The sequence below is a fragment of the Equus quagga genome, chromosome 4 (genome assembly GCF_021613505.1).
Source record: "Equus quagga isolate Etosha38 chromosome 4, UCLA_HA_Equagga_1.0, whole genome shotgun sequence".
In the NCBI taxonomy this organism is placed as follows: domain Eukaryota; kingdom Metazoa; phylum Chordata; class Mammalia; order Perissodactyla; family Equidae; genus Equus; species Equus quagga.
The window spans coordinates 81686803-81704755 of NC_060270.1; the positions used below are offsets into that span (position 1 = coordinate 81686803).

The 17953-nt window shown below is 39.6% G+C and overlaps 1 pseudogene; it reads left to right on the forward strand.

The window, feature by feature from the left end:
- Positions 1–1560: 1560 nt before the first annotated feature.
- Positions 1561–14106, forward strand: LOC124238681 (60S ribosomal protein L4-like; annotated as a pseudogene).
- The last annotated feature ends 3847 nt before the right edge of the window (positions 14107–17953 follow it).

The window sequence follows — 17953 nt, forward strand, 5'->3', positions numbered from 1 at the left end:
TTTACTGTAAATGACGAGTCTGACACTGCATTGTTACGCACTATATTAGTGCAGGTCTTTATTCTTCCCATACTTCAACACTGAGTTTCTAGAGTTTACATTGGTTCAAAGACTTTCAAATTGGATTGCCTATTTTCATGAACACAGAGAGAATGGGTTACCATTTCAGAAATTCTCTGAGTTTTTATCTTTAAATATTGTATTTTGTTTTGTAGCCAGGGGATGATGGCACTTCATGGGTTGTGTCTATTGAAAAAGATGGAATGTACGCAATCGCTGGGCTAGATGAAAGCTGGGTGGTTTCTGAATGAAATGTGTACTGAATGTTAGGGTGTACAAATGAAATAGGTGGTTATATTGGAGAATGAGGTAGATTCTTTGATTACTAAAACTGTATTTTAACTAAACTTAGCCATGTAGATATAGCGTTAACCACATACAGTTGTAATTCAGTTTAATGATGACAAACTCTGCTTTTGTAATTTCAATTTTCTTATCTGAATATTTATAAATTCTTCTTTTGAATTTAATTCTGACCTCATTTAATATACATCAAACGCCGATCCTGATGTAGCAAGTCTTGCTTTTATAAGGTTTCAATAATATCCAAAACAACACATTGAAAAGCTGAAACCATTTTATGACGATAATTGTTTGTAATCGTAGATGTTGAAAGTAAGAAGGTGCCATCTTGTGGTATTGACTTGTATTTATAACAAATAAAGTGCTCAAGAGACTGAGATGTTGGCTGTTCTAGATTTACTCACTTCTGAAATGCCCTTGCTTTGATGAAAAAGTTTTAATGTTTCCCTGTGTCATTGTTTTAGATTTTGACAGCTGAAATCACTGACAGAGAAAAGGAATCTTACCCCACATTCTCAACACTGTCAAGTATACTATAAAAAAAAAGCCAACCACAATTAGAGTAGCTTTTAAGGAATATTTAAAGCTCAGTTAAGACTCGAACCAACCACTGTAATAATGCAAACACCGTTATGTAAATGACCGGAAAGACCTGAGAAAATGGGAAAGGTAGAAATGTGATACAATGAGCAAGATAGAGGATGTTTTCACTTATATGACTTCTGTTAACCATTTAACACTGATTAACTGATTTTGTCCAATGGCACCATGATTTTAAAAGAAAGAAGTTTATGCAAAGAGAATAGCTTATGGCAACAGCGTGGTTGAGGAAAAAACTCCTAGAGCTGTACTTTTGTAAATTCGCTTTAGCTAAAGCTTCAATAGTCTTCACAGCAATTCAAGAGATCCTGCTTCTGAGATCAAAACCCAGCTGTGCCCTTTGCTACCTACATGATACCATACAAGGATACCAATTCTCTCTGCCGCAGTTGACCCACAAAATGAAGATAAAATCGTTTTTCTCTTACATTAGACGTTAATAGTAAACCCAAAGTGGGGTTCTGTTTAAGACAGCGATGTTGGAGGATCCTGAGCTGACCTCCTCCTACAGATGCACTGAATATCCAGATACACATAGAACAGTCCCCTCTGAAAGAAATCCAAAAACTCACTGAGTGATTCCTACACATCGGCTGAATGAGAAAAAAATGCACATCAAAATGGGTGGAAGAGGCTGAGACACAGTCTGGCCATAAACCCCATGCCTGGCATGCCAACCGTAATCCGGAGAAAACTCACAACCCCCAGCTTCTCCTTGAGGAGCAAAGGGTTTGAACCCCACATCTGGCACCCCAACTTTTGAGACTCGCAACTGAGACAGCCCCCAAAACACCTAGTTTTGAGATCCAAAGGGACTTGCATTCCCAAGACCCACAAGCCTATAGGGATCTGAGAGACAGTTCTTAAAGGGCTCACAGACTCACAAGGGCTACCACTCAGGGCCCCAGCGCAGTGGCACCAACTACTGAAAAGCGCCCCGTCTTTCTATGAAAGAAGTCTATCTGCCTATCTTAAAAGCTTTGGCCTGAAAGGCACATATCTAATTTAACATACATCTAGGGGCCTACTGAAATACTCTCTAAAGACCATGGAAGCCAGTGGGCACCATCTTTGCCCTCTCACTCTGCCTCACTCCAGGTTGCCATATCTCCCAGAAAGGAGCTTGTACACTTGCCTAGTGCCCTGGTTTTTGCAGCTGCCACCCAGGGAATACCTCCTGATCCACTGGCTCTGGTGGCCAGTAGGGCTTATGTTAGCAGGTCCCACAGGACTATAAAAAAGGGAGAAACATTTTTTTTTAAAAGCTACCCTCTCCCCAGGGTACAGTACAGAGGCAGCAGACAAAAAACCCCAGTCTTTCCATGAAAGACGCCTATTAGCTTATCTTCATAGCTGTGGCCTGAGTAGGTTTTTAATTAAACATACCTGTAGGGGCCAACTGCAATCCTCTTCTGAGATGAGTGAGGCCAGCCAGCTCCATCTTTGGGCTCTCTCTACCCAACCGGAGGTCACTGGTGTCTCCAAGAAGTGAGGTTGTACACACATCTGGGGCCCCAGCTTTTGTAGCTACTGCCCAGAAGACACATCCCTTGATAGCCTGGTCCTGGTGGCCAGTGTGGCTTTTGTTCATTGGTTCAACAGCATGAGCGTATATAGCAGAAGTTCTATAACTAGCTTGCGATATATTTATTTTGATGTGCAGAGGTTTTATATTTTTTGCTTAGTTGCAGTTATTTGAAATTGAGAGACTTTAGACAATAATTTGGATCTCTAGCTTCTCTTGAAAACTTAAGATCTGGTAACAAACACCTCAATCTCTCATAATTTGCTGGTAATAATTTGCTGAAACTGAGTATCGGCTGCTGTCTTAAGAAACGACGTTCACTCTCCACTCATTCACTTAACCAATATTTGTTGAATATCTACCGTGTGCCATCACTATTCGAGGTGCTGAGCAAAAAGAGACCAGCTTGCTGCCCTCATGGCACTTACATACTCAGAGGCAGAGTTAGAAACAAAGCTTGCTGACAAACATGCAAATAAACATATTAACTTGATGATAAATGTTTTAATTAAAACTATGAAGACAATGAGACAGAAAGTAACTTTGCTCAAATCCTACCTTCTCAGTGAGTCATTCCCCAGTAATGGTTGAATACTGTTATCCAGGAGTATTCAAATTACAGCCCATTGGCCAAGTCAGGCCAACTACTTATTTCTGTCAAATTTTATTGGACCACAGCCACGCCCATTCATTGACATGTTGTCCACGGCTGCCTTTGTGCTACAAGGGCAGGGATGAGAATTTGCCACAGAGACTCTATGGCCTGCAAAACCTAAAATATTATCTGGTCCTGAATGGAAAAAAATTGCTGACCCCATTCCTGCTTGAACTCTCAATCTCCTATAGATTTCCCAACTTTTCCTTTTTTCCATAGCCCTGTCATCTCTAAAATTACTTTTACTATATGTTTTTATAGCTTATTGTCTATTTCTTTCTTGCATCAAGATGTTAACACTATGAGAGTAAGGATCTTAATTTTGTTCATATTTGGATCCCAAATGTTTGGAATATGGTAGGTACTCAATGAGTATTTGTAGAATGAGTGAATGAGGTTAGAGAAATATGCAGTATATAGCATATGACCGTGAAAGCCATGGTGAAGAATTTGGATTTTATTCTAAATTTATGGGGAGGCACAAGAGAGTTTTAAACAGTGGAGTGACATCATGTGATCCAGTCCACCATGGTCCCATGACTTACTTCCCCCCTTACCCTGGAGTGACCAGGCCCCTTGATCTGTGTTATTTCCCTGGCCTATGCTACAGATCTTAGTCCAGCAAATACTCCATGAATGAGAAATGATTATGATAATGGACTCCCAAAAGACTGGTGTTCAGTGACTCTATGTCAGAACATTCCTTTGTGGGCAGAAGCCTCAGGGAGAGATGGGATTACTGGCAAGCTCTGCCCAGTTCTTCAATAACAATATTAAATAGCAAGTTCAGTGATTTTGAAACAGATTGTGGGAATTTCATTTTATTTATTACATTTATTATAATGTAATCAGTTGTCTTCTGAGAAATTTATGCAAAGATATTATTGTAACCAAAGTACAATGAAACCCAGCTTACCAATTAATATAATAGAGTGCACTAGTGTGCCACCCACGGGTTACAGGTATGCTCAGATATCAATTCCCCTCCACTTAGGGTGTGACCAGAGCCCCCTCTCTCTGTCAGCCATGGCCTTATCCATTTATCCTGACATGTTATAGAATTATTATCATTTTATATGAATGTCATAAGGTTAAGAGGTCCTGCAATGAACAATAATCATAATTTCTTAGTTATATTTGTTTTCCAAAAGAGAAGAAAAATCATTGTTTGTGGCTAATGCTAAGATTATGAGGCTCATTAATTCAACAAAGTTTTCCTGAGTATATTTCTATTTTTAACGAATTTATGAACCAAGGGATGCATATAAATGGATGCACAAGGAAGGCTTGAGTAATTTCATTTGCGGGATTAAGGAGGGGCTTAAGAAGAACATGAAATTTGAGCTACACTTTGAAGAGTGGAGACTTTTTGATGGCATGGAGGAAAGGTGTGCTAATTGGCTCCACATTGCTGCCCCAGAGATTTAAGATAATTTTCACATTCCTTAGAATGAGGACCAAGGCGAGAATAATTTTCACATTCTTGGGTTGGTCCAAGAACAAATCATGATGTGTCAATTCCTTCATCCAGCAGTGTGAAACGGTTTATCATTTACACCTCCTATGGTGGGGCTTCTCAGAACCAAATCACTAAGATTCTCCCTACTAAAGAGCTTCTATCTTGTGTCTGCTATGGAGCAGCTTCATCAATCTCACACCGGAAGTGGGAGTTGTGGAAAGCGGAACATGCTACTCAGATACCTAATTAGGAAAACCCTGCTTCAGTTCATTGGTATTTAGACTGAGGAGATGGGGAATATGTAGCCACAGTCTAGGGATCACACATACACACGTACACACACCAAAAAACCTTCCTAGAGTGTTACTTGGCTTTCTTGATTATTATCAAAGAAAAATCAACAGATTAAAACAGTTCAAAAGTGTCAAACAACAAAACTGTGTTATTCAGAAGTTTCCAGATTTTCTTGGTTTATAGGACCCCCAGTGTCTCCATAATTTTTCGATAATAAGTGCTCAATAGACCAAAGGCAATAACTAACCTTTCTGTTTATGAAGTAGTTAGGTTCAAACAACTTAATAATTGATGCTTAACTTAGTAACATTACAAAAATACACATAAAAGAAAATTTTTTTTCATTTTTCAGCAACCACAGTTACATACTAAGTGGATTTGTGCTCCTGAAACTTAAACCTTGGAATCAGATTGGATGCTGCCATCCTTATTTCCTAGTCCATACAGATTTTCTTTCTCCATTCACTTTGATCACAGCAGTCAATGAAAACCCAGCTTCATAAAGATGTGACATCATCAAAAGAAACGTGGTGCAATCTAGTGTTGAAACATGAACTCAAGCTAGTAGTTCACACCATATCTGTCAGACGCTGCATTTTGCTGTGTTTTCCTTATAAATTTGAAATCTGGTGAATGTAATCTCAAAGAGACCTCTGATACACAGCCAATCAGGATTGTATTTCTGAAGGGCCATGAGTACCTCTTGGTTTTAGATATCCATGTCTATTTTTCCAAGGACCTGTTTTTCATTTCAGGGATGAATAACTGCTTGAGCCTCATTTTTTGGTGGTTGTTTTCATGCCACAAAATACAGCTTCAATTTATTTCTCAAATCTCCAAATATCTCTCTATCAAACACTATTGATTTGCTACATGTTTAAAAGCACAAGGGGAGCAGTCAAAGGGCTTTTTTCTGTGTATGACCACTCACCCCTAGTAAATATGTTCTGTACAGATATTATTTTTATAAAGGGTTTCTTTAAAATGGAATAATATGGACTTCTCCTCCAAGTTCCCTATCACCAGACGCTTTACCCAAACACCTCTCATTAACAGCTATTCAACATAACTATCTTTACGTATGACAAAATAGTAAATAGGGGGGCTGGCTCTGTGGCATAGTGGTTAAGTCTGGCACAGTCCACTTTAGTGGGCCAGGTTCATGGGTTTGGATCCCAGGCACAGACCTACACCACTCATCAAGCCATGCTGTGGTGGCAACACACATACAAAACAGAGGAAGGCTGGCACATGTGTTAGCTCAAAGAATCTTCACGACAAAAAAACAAAACCAAATCAATAGTAGACAGGGAACATGCAGTTGGAACAGCAGACAGGAAATAGCAAAAAGTTCCAGAGAAGTGGAAAGAATAGAAGTAAAACATGGAGGATTCATTTTGAAAGGATGCATTTTGAAAGGATCCAAAGCCATTGCCATTAAAAGCAATTTATGGAAGTTTTGTTCCTGACTGTAACATTGCCTGAGAATACATATATATATGCATATGCATGTGTGTGTGTGTCTCTCTCTCTCTATATATATATTTGTAAGCATTTCCTCAGAGAACCCAAATTTAAGACCAACAAGAGGAGATCTGAAACTACTCAAGAGTTAATATAGTGTAGCTCACTACATTAGGCAAGAAATAAATTATTATTCTCTTTTTACAGATGAGGTTAGGTACTTTGAAAGATGATTCTCTCAGTATGTTGTAACAAATTCACTAAAATAGGCCTACAACTACTTAAGATTAATCTTTTAACCAACAGACAAGCTATGACCCGCAATCTTGTAGCCTAACCAATGTTAAGAATGTCTGTGTATAACATCGCAAACTAAGATCTTCACACTGATTTGTTTGTGATGTCAAGCGTGGCCATGTGGCTGTGCTCCATGCAGGGTCACTGAAGAATCCTAAGAGTTATTGTTCCCATTCTTTCATCTTTAACAGAATAAGATAGTCCCTCTTAATGCTTCTGTAATATATCTTCCCTTGGACAGAATGACAGGACAAGCCAAGGAGGCTAATCACCTCTAGGGGAATGAAGAAGATACCTGGGCAGTTTAAAGAGTTGTCAACAAGGAGGAGAGGGAGAGAGAGAGAGAGGACATCTAGCGAAGAGTTTCAAGTCCTCCTCTTTGTATACTTGACACAAAAGATAAACATTCACAGCCCCCATGGAGGCTGCAGGGCACTGCCCAGCCCCACGGAGCTCCAGTCACATATAGGTGCGCAATGGGGGGTCACCATTCTCGATGTTTTCTATGTGAATGATTCCAACTGGAGGTGCACAATCTGCAGTCCCAATGGTGTTCAGAGTCTGACAATTTGGAATAATTGCCTCTAATTTTAAAATTTAAAAAAATTATCATTTCATGTTTAAATGAAGAATAAGATGGAATGTTTTACACTGAAGTTAGAACACCAAATAAACAGAGGCTTGAAATGGCAACAACAAATTAAGTCCTATACATTTTTTTTACCTGAAAAACTGTGTTTTGTTAATTCTACTCTTTAAACAGAGTGACTTTAAGATCTTAAATTTGTTACATTTTTATCCGCATCATCTCTTTCAAATATTTTGATACCACACCACTATCTTGCCTTATCCTAAGATTCAGAAAAGATGAAAAATAACTTTTTAAGTACTAAATAGTAATTTCAATTCCTTAACTTCCTAGATTTCCCTTAAAAGACCAAACTTCTAGTTTATCAATTTACAGAAACACTAAATATAGACATGACAATATTTGGTGTGTTTTCTTCATTTGCATTGATTAATCTATTTCTAGGCATTATATGCCAGTACCAATTGACTTAGGCCATCTCCCCCCAAAAATGAGTACATTTATAATTAAAGTTTAAAATCTTAATAATTGCACCTAGGTAGAAATTGAAAAATAGCAGATCAACAGACACTTTTAAGGATACAAGATATTTCCATAAATTTGTAAGGACAAACCTTTCAGCTTAAGAAAGATGGCAAATTTATGTCTCTTTTGAAACAAGTTTAAGTAAGACTTTGATTGCAAATAATTTGTAGAAATCCTAGCAAGGGTATACAGAGTGCAGATACACGGCGCTGAATTTATTTGAATTCAAATACAGAAGTGATTTTCCTTTCTGGCAGTTTTCTGAAATGTATATTATGGCTTTGTTTAGTTAAACCAGTTATGACACTTGAGCCTCTGAAATGCTAATATACCTGCCCTCAGCCTCTGAGCGTGTTGATTTTGCTTCTTTGGTGGAACAAATTTCAATCCCTTTCATGCTCAAAACTAAGATGAAGAGATATTTGTGTAATGTATATGTTAATTAAAGCACACTGTTCCCTGGGGGCTGGGGAGCATTGTGTGGACTTTAAGGACAGCATTCATTCACTCACATAAAATTCAAGAGCAACAGGGCAGGATGGTGTATTGCTACATGCTGTAAAGTGGCCTGTTATAATAATATATAGTCGTGCACTGCATAATGATGTTTTGGTCAATGATGGATGGCATATAGGATGGTGGATCCATAAGATTAGTACTATATAGCCTAGGTGTAGCAGGCTATACCATCTAGGTTTGTCTAAGTAGGGGAGGAAGAAATTTTCCCCTACCCTTCTAGGCTCTGCTGGCTGGTCTAAGAATTAAATTGACATGAGACAGATTAACAGGAGAAAAACAAAAGTTTAACAACATATATACATGGGAAAAACCAAGAAAACCAAGTAATGCACCAAAATGGCCAAAGCTTTCACCTTAAATACCATCCTCAGCTAAAGACAAAAGCAGCTGTTAGTGACTTCAATGTTAAGCAAAGTTAGTGACTTCAAAGGGAAGGAAGGCAATTCACAGGTAGGTGAAAAGCAAACATTTGGAAAATGAGTGGTCACATGGAAACAGAAAACATGGAGGGGAGCCCACAAACAGGTTTTTCTAGGTTCCTCCCTCTCTACCACCTAGTTCATGTTATGCTGTGATAGCTCCTTCCTGAGACAGGCTTTTAAATCTGAATTCTTTTAGGCAGTTAAGGGGGAGGTAACAAGAAAAACGTTCCAAGTCCTTTGTTTCATTTTTTGGGGGAAGCAAGATTGTCACTAAGCTAACATCTATGCCAATCTTCCTCTATTTTATGTGGGATGCTGCCACAACGTGGCTTGACAAGCAGTGCTGGGCCTGTGCCCAGGATCCAAACCTGTGAACTCCAGCCTACTGAAATGGAGCACACGAACTAAACCATGACACCACTGGGCTGGCCCAAATCATTTTTTTCTTAAAAATAATCAGCCTAAAATATTCCTCATGTTAAAGAGACACTTTTTAGGGTGACAAATCTTGTCCTCCTTCCATATACTCTTTGATGTTCACACAATGATGAAATCAGCTTTTTCATACAAGCTGAAAAATTATCATCAGACTCTGTCACCATTCTGCCCACTAGTAAACCGTGAGCTTGCAGATCAAGAGACAAAACCCACTGGTTGCCCCAATTGCTGCTATGCTCTCATGCCAGCGCAATACACATAGCAAGCAATGCCTGTCCCATTAAGACAACACATCAAAAATCCTCTGGGCTTCAGACGGTCATCCCAGAGCATGCTCACTAGCTTCCAACTTGTCCTCTGTCTTGTGGCTGAGGAACTCAAATTTCAAGGGATTTTTCATTTATTATCCATTTTGGTTCTAGTGTCCAGTACCTGTCCCCCAGATAGCCATCAAGCAATCTGGGTTGGAAGATTTGCCAACAAACTCACTCTCCTTCAGACCAACATGACCTTGCTGGTTCCTCCACAACCAGCACCCAGTCAGCCCTCTGAAGTCTTTCTTTGAAGAGTAAGATTTCTAACAAGTATGCGTGTCTTAGAAAGAAAATACAAGGGATTCCACAAAGTTTCAAAGTGACCCACAGTTTTATTTACAGGGTAGTGAGTGTTTAGGTCTCACCCTCAATGTGAGGTGTAGCAGCTGACTCCAAACACATGGAATTTCTTGAGTAATTTCATCAGCTTTACATAGGTAAATGCACAGCTCCATAAATCCAGAAAATACACCTGTAGCAGTATTTATTAATTTTAGAAAATAGTTATTGAATTCATGATATGAAAGATGAGCTTGCAGATATGTTCTCTTCCCAATTTTTCATACTTATATTATCTTAAACATTCTATCATTTCTATTTTACATTTAAATATATATGTAAACCTCTGTATATATATATTTTTCTTTTGAGGAAGATTAGCCCTGGGCTAACAGCTGCCAATCCTCCTCTTTTCACTGAGGAAGACTAGCCCTAAGCTAACATCCATGCCCACCTTCCTCCACTTTATATGTGGGACACCTACCACAGCATGGTGTGCCAAGCGGTGCCATGGCCACACCCAGAATCTGAACTGGCAAAGTCGGGCCAAAGAGGAACGTGCCCACTTAACGGCTGTGCCACCGGGCCAGCCCCTAAACCTCTAAATCTTTAACAGTTGTCTTTTGAACCCTTCTTTTTTTATAATAAGACTATTAACACTTCTCTCCCACCTCCTCTCATCCACATGCCACAGTCATTTTTAATGACCAACACTGTATTCTGGTTGACCGTGTAGCACATTGGATTATATTTTCTTCGCTAGACATCCATTCCAATAGATGTTTTCTTTCATTAATTGCTCAAAATTATGCTCCTTTTTCTTTGACTTCATATTTGGGCTGATTCTTTCTCATCCACTTCCCCCTCCCCTCTTGGGTGTCTAGTTGTTTTTTCTCCTTGTATTACATACATTTATCATAGCCTAATTTTTTAACATCATAAATATAGATTGTATGCTATAAAAATTTTGTTTTTCCCCAGTTACCAAGCTCCCAGAGTCCTTCATTCTCTTTCTCCATCCAAACTGGTTGTACTTTAGGGTTCTTTTTTTATAGAGGTCTAATTCCAAGACTTCTATTTATTGTTTGTCTGGATGAATCCATTTTTTCTTAGACCCCATGACTTCCCTCTTCTTACATTACCCCATTATTTTGCTGGTGAACATCCTCAAATAAATTCCTCAGAAGAGATGCATAGAGGCAAATTTTCTGAGTCTTTTCATGTCTGAAGAGAGCATATTCAACCTCATATGGATTGATTCTAGGCTAAAAGAGTTTTTATGTAATAATGAAAGGTTTAATTTTTCAAGAACTATAATCATAATTATTGTAATACATTAATATAGCTTGAAATATAAAATAAAATGTTGAATAAGGTAAAATGAGAAATGATCAAATTTCCTATCAGAGTGGAAGATTTTTAGCATCTCTTTCAGTAAATGATCACTTAAATAGATAAATTGTAAATTTGTGAGTACAATTAGAATCTGTAAATTATGGAAAATCACATCCAATGGCAGAGAATATACATTCATACCAAGCATATATAAAACATGTAAGACCACAATTGTATGGAAATTACAAAGACAAGCCGTCACATAGAGTTGAAAATTTTTGGAAAAATATAAAATAGAGGATGAACCAAGTCAAAGGTCAAGTTTTTTAAAATACTGCAAAACACATAATCTTGTGGAAAGATTAATCAAAAGAAAAAGAGAAAAGTTACAAATAAAGAATATCTATAATAAAAAAGAGACATATTACATGGTATAGAGAGTGAAAAGTAATGGTAATAACACGATCAACTTCCTAAGAATAAAATTGACAGAAAATTCTCATAAAAAAATAAAACTCAGAAAGAAATTGAAGACATCTTAATATTAAAGAAATGCAATAGATAATTAAATATCTTCCAATACAAGAAATAACTGGCACAGGTGACTTTGCTTAAGTAATTCCAAACATTCACAAACTTTTACATGAAATTGTAGAAGAGACAACACTTTCCAACTCATTTAATGAGGCTACCATACCATTGAATCTAAAACAACAAAAGAGTTCATGAAATATGAAAATCATTAGCAAATCTCACTAATAAATGCAATTCTAAAGAAAATATTAACAAATTTAATCTAGCAAAATACATCATGACAATTTGGGGGATATATCCAAGAATATAAGATTAATTGATTAACAATAAGCCAGAGTAATGAAGCACATCAATATATCAAAGCAAGAAACCCTCACGATCATCTCAATAAATACTTAAAGATAATTTGATAACCAATTCATGATAAAACTCTTAATAGAAGGAGTAGAAAAATACTAACTTGATATGGTAGTTAGCATCCAAAAGGGCCCCCAATGATCCTTACCTCTTGGTATTCCTGCACTTATGTAATTCCCTCTCACACTGTATTGGGCTGGTCTGTGTACCCAATAAGGTACTGAGGAAATAATTGTGTGATTTTTGAAGGCTGTTATAAAAACATTTTGGCTTCTGCCTTGCTGTCTCTGGGATTGTTCACTCTCAGGGAAGTCAGCTAGTATGTTGTGAGGGCACTCAAGCAACCTTAAAGTCCATCCGGAAAGGATCTGAAGCCTTCATCCAGCAACAAGTGCCGGCTTGCTAGTCTTATGAGTTGGCTATTTTGGAAGCTGTTACTCCCACTCCAATCTTTCAGATGACTACAACCCTGACTGATATTTTGACTACAACTTACTGCATCCCTGGCTGAAATTTGACTACAGCTTCATGAGAGACAAGCCAGAATGATACTCCTAAGGTGCTCCCAGATTCATTATCCATCGATGATATGAGATAATGCGTGTTTATTGTTGTTTCGAGTCACTAATTTTTAACATGACTTGTTATGCAGCACTAGGTAATTAAGATACCTGATAAAATGTTGTTATACAAACTTATAACACTCAATATACAGTAATGGAATATTAAAATATTTGTGTTAAATAAAAAATAAAAGAAGGAATTCTGATATCATTTGCTTTCAATATCATACATTAAGAGGCTCTAGCCAGCCCAATAAGATGGGGGGAGCTTTTCTAGTTGAGAAGATCGTGGCCTTCTCCTCTCCCCACCATCGTTTGTGCATGTCCACTGATATCAGTGTACTCCAAAAAGGGGATCATCTGGCAAAAATGTCACTTGCCTGCTGTGTTCAAGGCTCCCATTTGACCAGACACTGTGAACTTTGTTCACACCAAATTGTGCAAAAACAACAGACAGCCTTGTGCTGTCAGTGAATTAGCAGGTCATCACACCACTGCTGAGTCTTGGAGTACTGGCAAAGCTGTGGCTGGAACCCAAAGTTTGAGGTGATGGGACTCACAGTCTGGCCAGGGTGTTTTCAGAAATACATGTTGTGGGAGCCAAATGTGTTCCCCAACCAAAACCTGGCTTTCTTGCCACTGCAGAGTGAACACTACACTGAAGCAATAAGCCATCTGCTCTGTCCTGGCTGCCTCAGTCTTACCAGCCCTGGTCATGTCTAAAGGTTATTGTATTTAGGAAGTTTCTGAATTTCCTATGATGGTTGAAGATAAAGTTGAAGGCTACAAGAAGACCAAGGAGGCTGTCTTGCTTCTTAAGAAACTTAAGGCCTGGAATGATATAAAATATGTCTATGCCTCTCAGCAAATGAGAGCAGGTGAGGGCAAAATGAGAAGCCGCATCATATCCAGTTCAGGGGACCCTGCATCTTCTGTAATGAGGACAACAGTATTATCAAGGCCTTCAGAAACATCTTGGAATTTCTCTGCTTAATGTAAGCAAACTTAACATTTTGACACTTGCTCCTGCTGGGCATGTGGAATTTCTGCCTTTGGACTGGTATTGCTCTCCACAAGTTAGATGATCTGTATGGCACTTGGCATAAAGCTGTCTCCCTCAGAGTAACTATAATCCTCCCATGCACAAGATGCTCAGTAAAGATCTTAGCAGAATCTTGAAAAGCTCAGAAATCCAAAGAGCCCTCTGAGTACCACGCAAGAAGATTAATTGCAGTGTCCCAAAGAAGAATCCACTGAAAAAACTGAGAATCATGTTGAAGCTAAACTTGAATGCAAAGACCATGTGCCAGAACACCATTTTTGGCCAGGCCAAGAGTCACAAATTCCATGTGGATAAGGCAGCAGCAGCACTTGAAGCCAAATCAAATAAGAAGGGATTTCCAGACAAGAAGCCTGTGGTAGGAAAGAAAGGAAAGATGGCTATTGGTGTTAAGAATCAGAAGAAGCCTTTTATGGGAGGAAAGGCTCTGGCTACCAAGAAGTTAGCAGCTGAAATGAAGCCAGCAGAACAGAAACCTTCCAAGAAGAAAAGAAGCTTGCTGCATAAAACTTAAATTTGTTTATTCCATAAAGATCAAACCATGTTAGACAGCTTATTGAACAAAGACCTAATCAAAGAGAAAGTGAGAGACAAAAAACAAAAGATGGGAGGGAAGTTATAAAGATTGTGAAAGAAAAAAAAAAAAAACATTATTTGCAGATGAAAAGTTGTCTTCACAGATAATACAGAAGAATTTACAAACTATTAAAATTAATAAGAGAATTTGGTAAGTTAGATAGGCAATCAAAATATTGGTATCCATTACAATTCTTTATACCAACAACAAATAGTTAGAAATGCAATAGAAAGATGACATTTGAAATAATAACACCCTGCCCCCAATCACTGGGAACAAATTCAACAAAGGATGTATAAGACCTCTCTGTAGGATAACACTTTATTAGAGGCAATAAAGAAAATGTAAATAAATGGGAGTATGGCTAGATGTTCTCCATCTTTCTCTCTAGACCCACCCACTCTCTGAACTCTTTTCCACCATCTCTGGAAGACTGAATTTATGAACTACATCAGTGGGCTTCCTTGGACTCTGGATTCTGGTAGACATCAGCCAATGAGAAGGACTGGCAGGAGATGAGAGAGAAAAAGAGAGACTATTTATTCACCCAGCTGCCTCTCTGCTGGATTGCCATAGATTGATTATATCCCTCTAATGAAGGCCACAGCTTCTGTAAAGTGGCTCTCTTATACAACTAGAGATTCTCCCTCTGGGTTCCAGCACCCACTCCCTCTGTCTCCTTTTCTTTCCCCTTTAGGCATAAGGGGGAAACTTGCTTAGGATTGTTGGTTTCCCTTAATCCTGCTCATTTATTTAAAAATACTTTTATTAATCAAATCAATCAGCTGTTCTTTCCTGCTTAACCTCTGAATGATAAAGAAATTTGTACCAGAGTGACCCCCAAAATTAGGATTCTAGTATTTCATTGCTCATATGTTTAAGGAGAGCACAAATTATTTTCTTGCTCTAGTAATTGGTGACTTGTAATGTATTCACAAATACCAAGGTTAATCCTGGTGGTAGAATGTTATGGAATGCAAATAGAGAGTGAGACGTTGAGAGATTACCTATGGCCCTTGATTGCTATGACAACAAAATAATTACAATGATGCAGGAGAGCACAAACAAGGAAAAGGAAAAATTAAAGGCCATGAATGCCATCTCAGAATATGGGTGAAAAATTAGAACACTTGTATGCCAGCTAGTGTCTCAGAAAAATTATGGCTGAGACATAAAGCCCAAGGCTTGATTGTAATTATTGCAGATATCTTTCATTAAAACAAGACCACTGGTCTGGAAGGAGTGGAACCCTGAGATATGGGACAGGGCATTTGAGAAGACACAAATAATCCTGTGAACTTAAACCAGCAGATACCTCTGGAACTCCTTTGCCAACAAAGGCAAACTTCCTTCCCCTTTTTAGGAGATTAGACTTCTCCCTGGATAAAAACTTCAGAAATTTGGGATGCCTACTCTCCTCAAGATCAGTTACCATCACTACTTATTTCCCCGTAGGCTCAGAGGAGAATTAGATCAGAATGTGAAGTACAGACCTGGTGAGAAAGATGAAAACATTCACCAACTTTATTTAGGCAGAAATCTGAGGAGCATTCATGTGAATGGATTCTAGGGATGTTAGACCAAAAATAAAAAATAATATAAGACTTGATTAACCTGAGTTTACTGACATAGATTTAGTCACCTGGAATTCATGATTTAATGTGTTACCTTGAGCATGTAGGAATTATGTTAATAGACATCTAGATTGGCTAATTTAAGCCTGGACTCGGTGGTGGATTAGATGTGCTCTGGAAGAAGAGGAGGAATGCTCAAGGAGATGGAGATTTTTGAATGGAATTTCTTTGAACCTGCTCAGTTACCCACTAACTTTGCCCTCATGGAATGCTTGGAGCATAATGCCTTCACCAAGGCATTAAGTAATGCATTGGCAAATTGGGAAAATGATGTCACCAAGATGGTGACATAAGTCATACCCAACTTTGCTCCTCATCAGAAGAAAAACTAACAACTATTTGTGGTCAAGACACCACTGTGAAAATCCTAGAACATGGAGGTGAGGCTGAAGAATCACCTGCACCACAAAGACCAAGATGGACTGCATAAGACGGGTAAGGGAAGGGGCTGCACACTGACCTCAACACTCTTCCCCCAGGCTGGCTAAGCAAAGAACCAAGAGGACTCCCCTGAGCCTACAGTTCTTCCAGTGTGAAAAAGAGAGCCCAGGGTGGGACATCAACCTCCCCCAGTGTTGTGGGTCACTTCTTGGGAGTCCCACTCTGGTCTGGCCTCACGGGGATTGTGGGGGAATCTGCAGGGCTTGACTACTAGGAATTGAATTGTAACAGAGAAGGAGGGATGGGCTTGTAGCAACCAGCACTTGGATCTTGGCAGACAGAGTTCATACTTTCAACACCCAAGTAATAGTCCCAACCAGTGGCTTTGCTCAACTGCAATGCCAAGACAGTGATGTAGCCTTACCAGGGAACTCTATGAGACACGAGGTCTGCCTTTTTTGGGACCTCACATAAAGAGCCTTGCTAGCCTTGGAGCCTGGTCAGCCCCTCGTCCCAGGCAGGAGAGCTAATTCATAATCCCACTCACTGCTAAGTATAGCTGCTGGCCCTACACAACCAGAAAACCTGATCAGAACAATTGGTAAGCTGCTTAACCCCACAGTACGTGAATGGAGAGCCTGAAGAGCAGGACTAATCATCTGCAGAGCAAATCCAGTAGCCCTCTTTGGCCGGGGAACTTGGAGCATGCTTTAGCTTGAGTCAAGACCTCAAACAAAAGAGCCTTGACATTCTTCAAGCTGGTTCTGCCACTATGCCCAGGGAAGGGGGACTAACTCGTAGCCCCACCCACTACATAGGGTAGCTCCTGGCCCCACCTGACCAGGAAGCCAGGCCTGAGCAGCTGGGAAACTGCTTGGCTCAACAGAACTTGAGTAGAGTGCCCAGGCAGCAGCTCTGCTCTTCTGAAGAGCCAAGCCAGCAACCCCATCTGGCCAGAGATTTTGGTGTACAAGTCCACTTGATTAGTTCCCCAAATAAGAGTATTGCCAACCTTGGGGTCTATTTTGTAGCCTCATCCCACCCCCCTTCCCACCCAGGCAGGGAAGGTAATCTGTAAGCCTCCAATCCTGCCAACCAGGAAACCTATCCAGAGTTTCAGGTAATCTCAGTAGCCTACCCTGCAGCCCCCGTTACAATGGCTCTTGAATGGAAAGCCCAGCCAGTGGCTCTGCATACACAGAACCAATATGGTGGCCCTTTGTGGTGGCCCAGGAAGCTTAGCATGCAGTTCTGTCTGATTTGATTCCCAAACAAAGAGCATTGATGGTCCTGGGGCCTATTCTGCAGGCCCATCTGGGCAGGGAAGCTAACTTATAGAGTTGCTCAAGGTTGAATATAGTCTCCAGCCCAACCGGACAAGGAAATCAAACCACAGCTCCCAGGAATCTGTGTAGCTGGTGCTGCAACTGTGATTATGAAGGGACTTGAGTGGAGAACCTGACCAGCAGCTCTACGCAATTACAGTGCCAGGATGGTGGCCCATTATGCCAGGGAACTTGGTGCATAGTTCTGCCGAATTTGATCCCCAAACAAGAGCCTTGCTGGCCTTGGGACCTGTATATGGGCCACACCCAGACAGGGAGACTAATTCATAGTCCCCCTCTCGCCAAATACAGCCTTCAGCCTCCCTGACCAGGGAACCTAACCAGAGTACATGGGAAGCTGTGTACCCCATCCTACAGTCTCGCTTACAGTGGCACGTGAACAGAGAATAGAGCCTGTGATTTTCCTCGTCTGCAGAGCAAAAC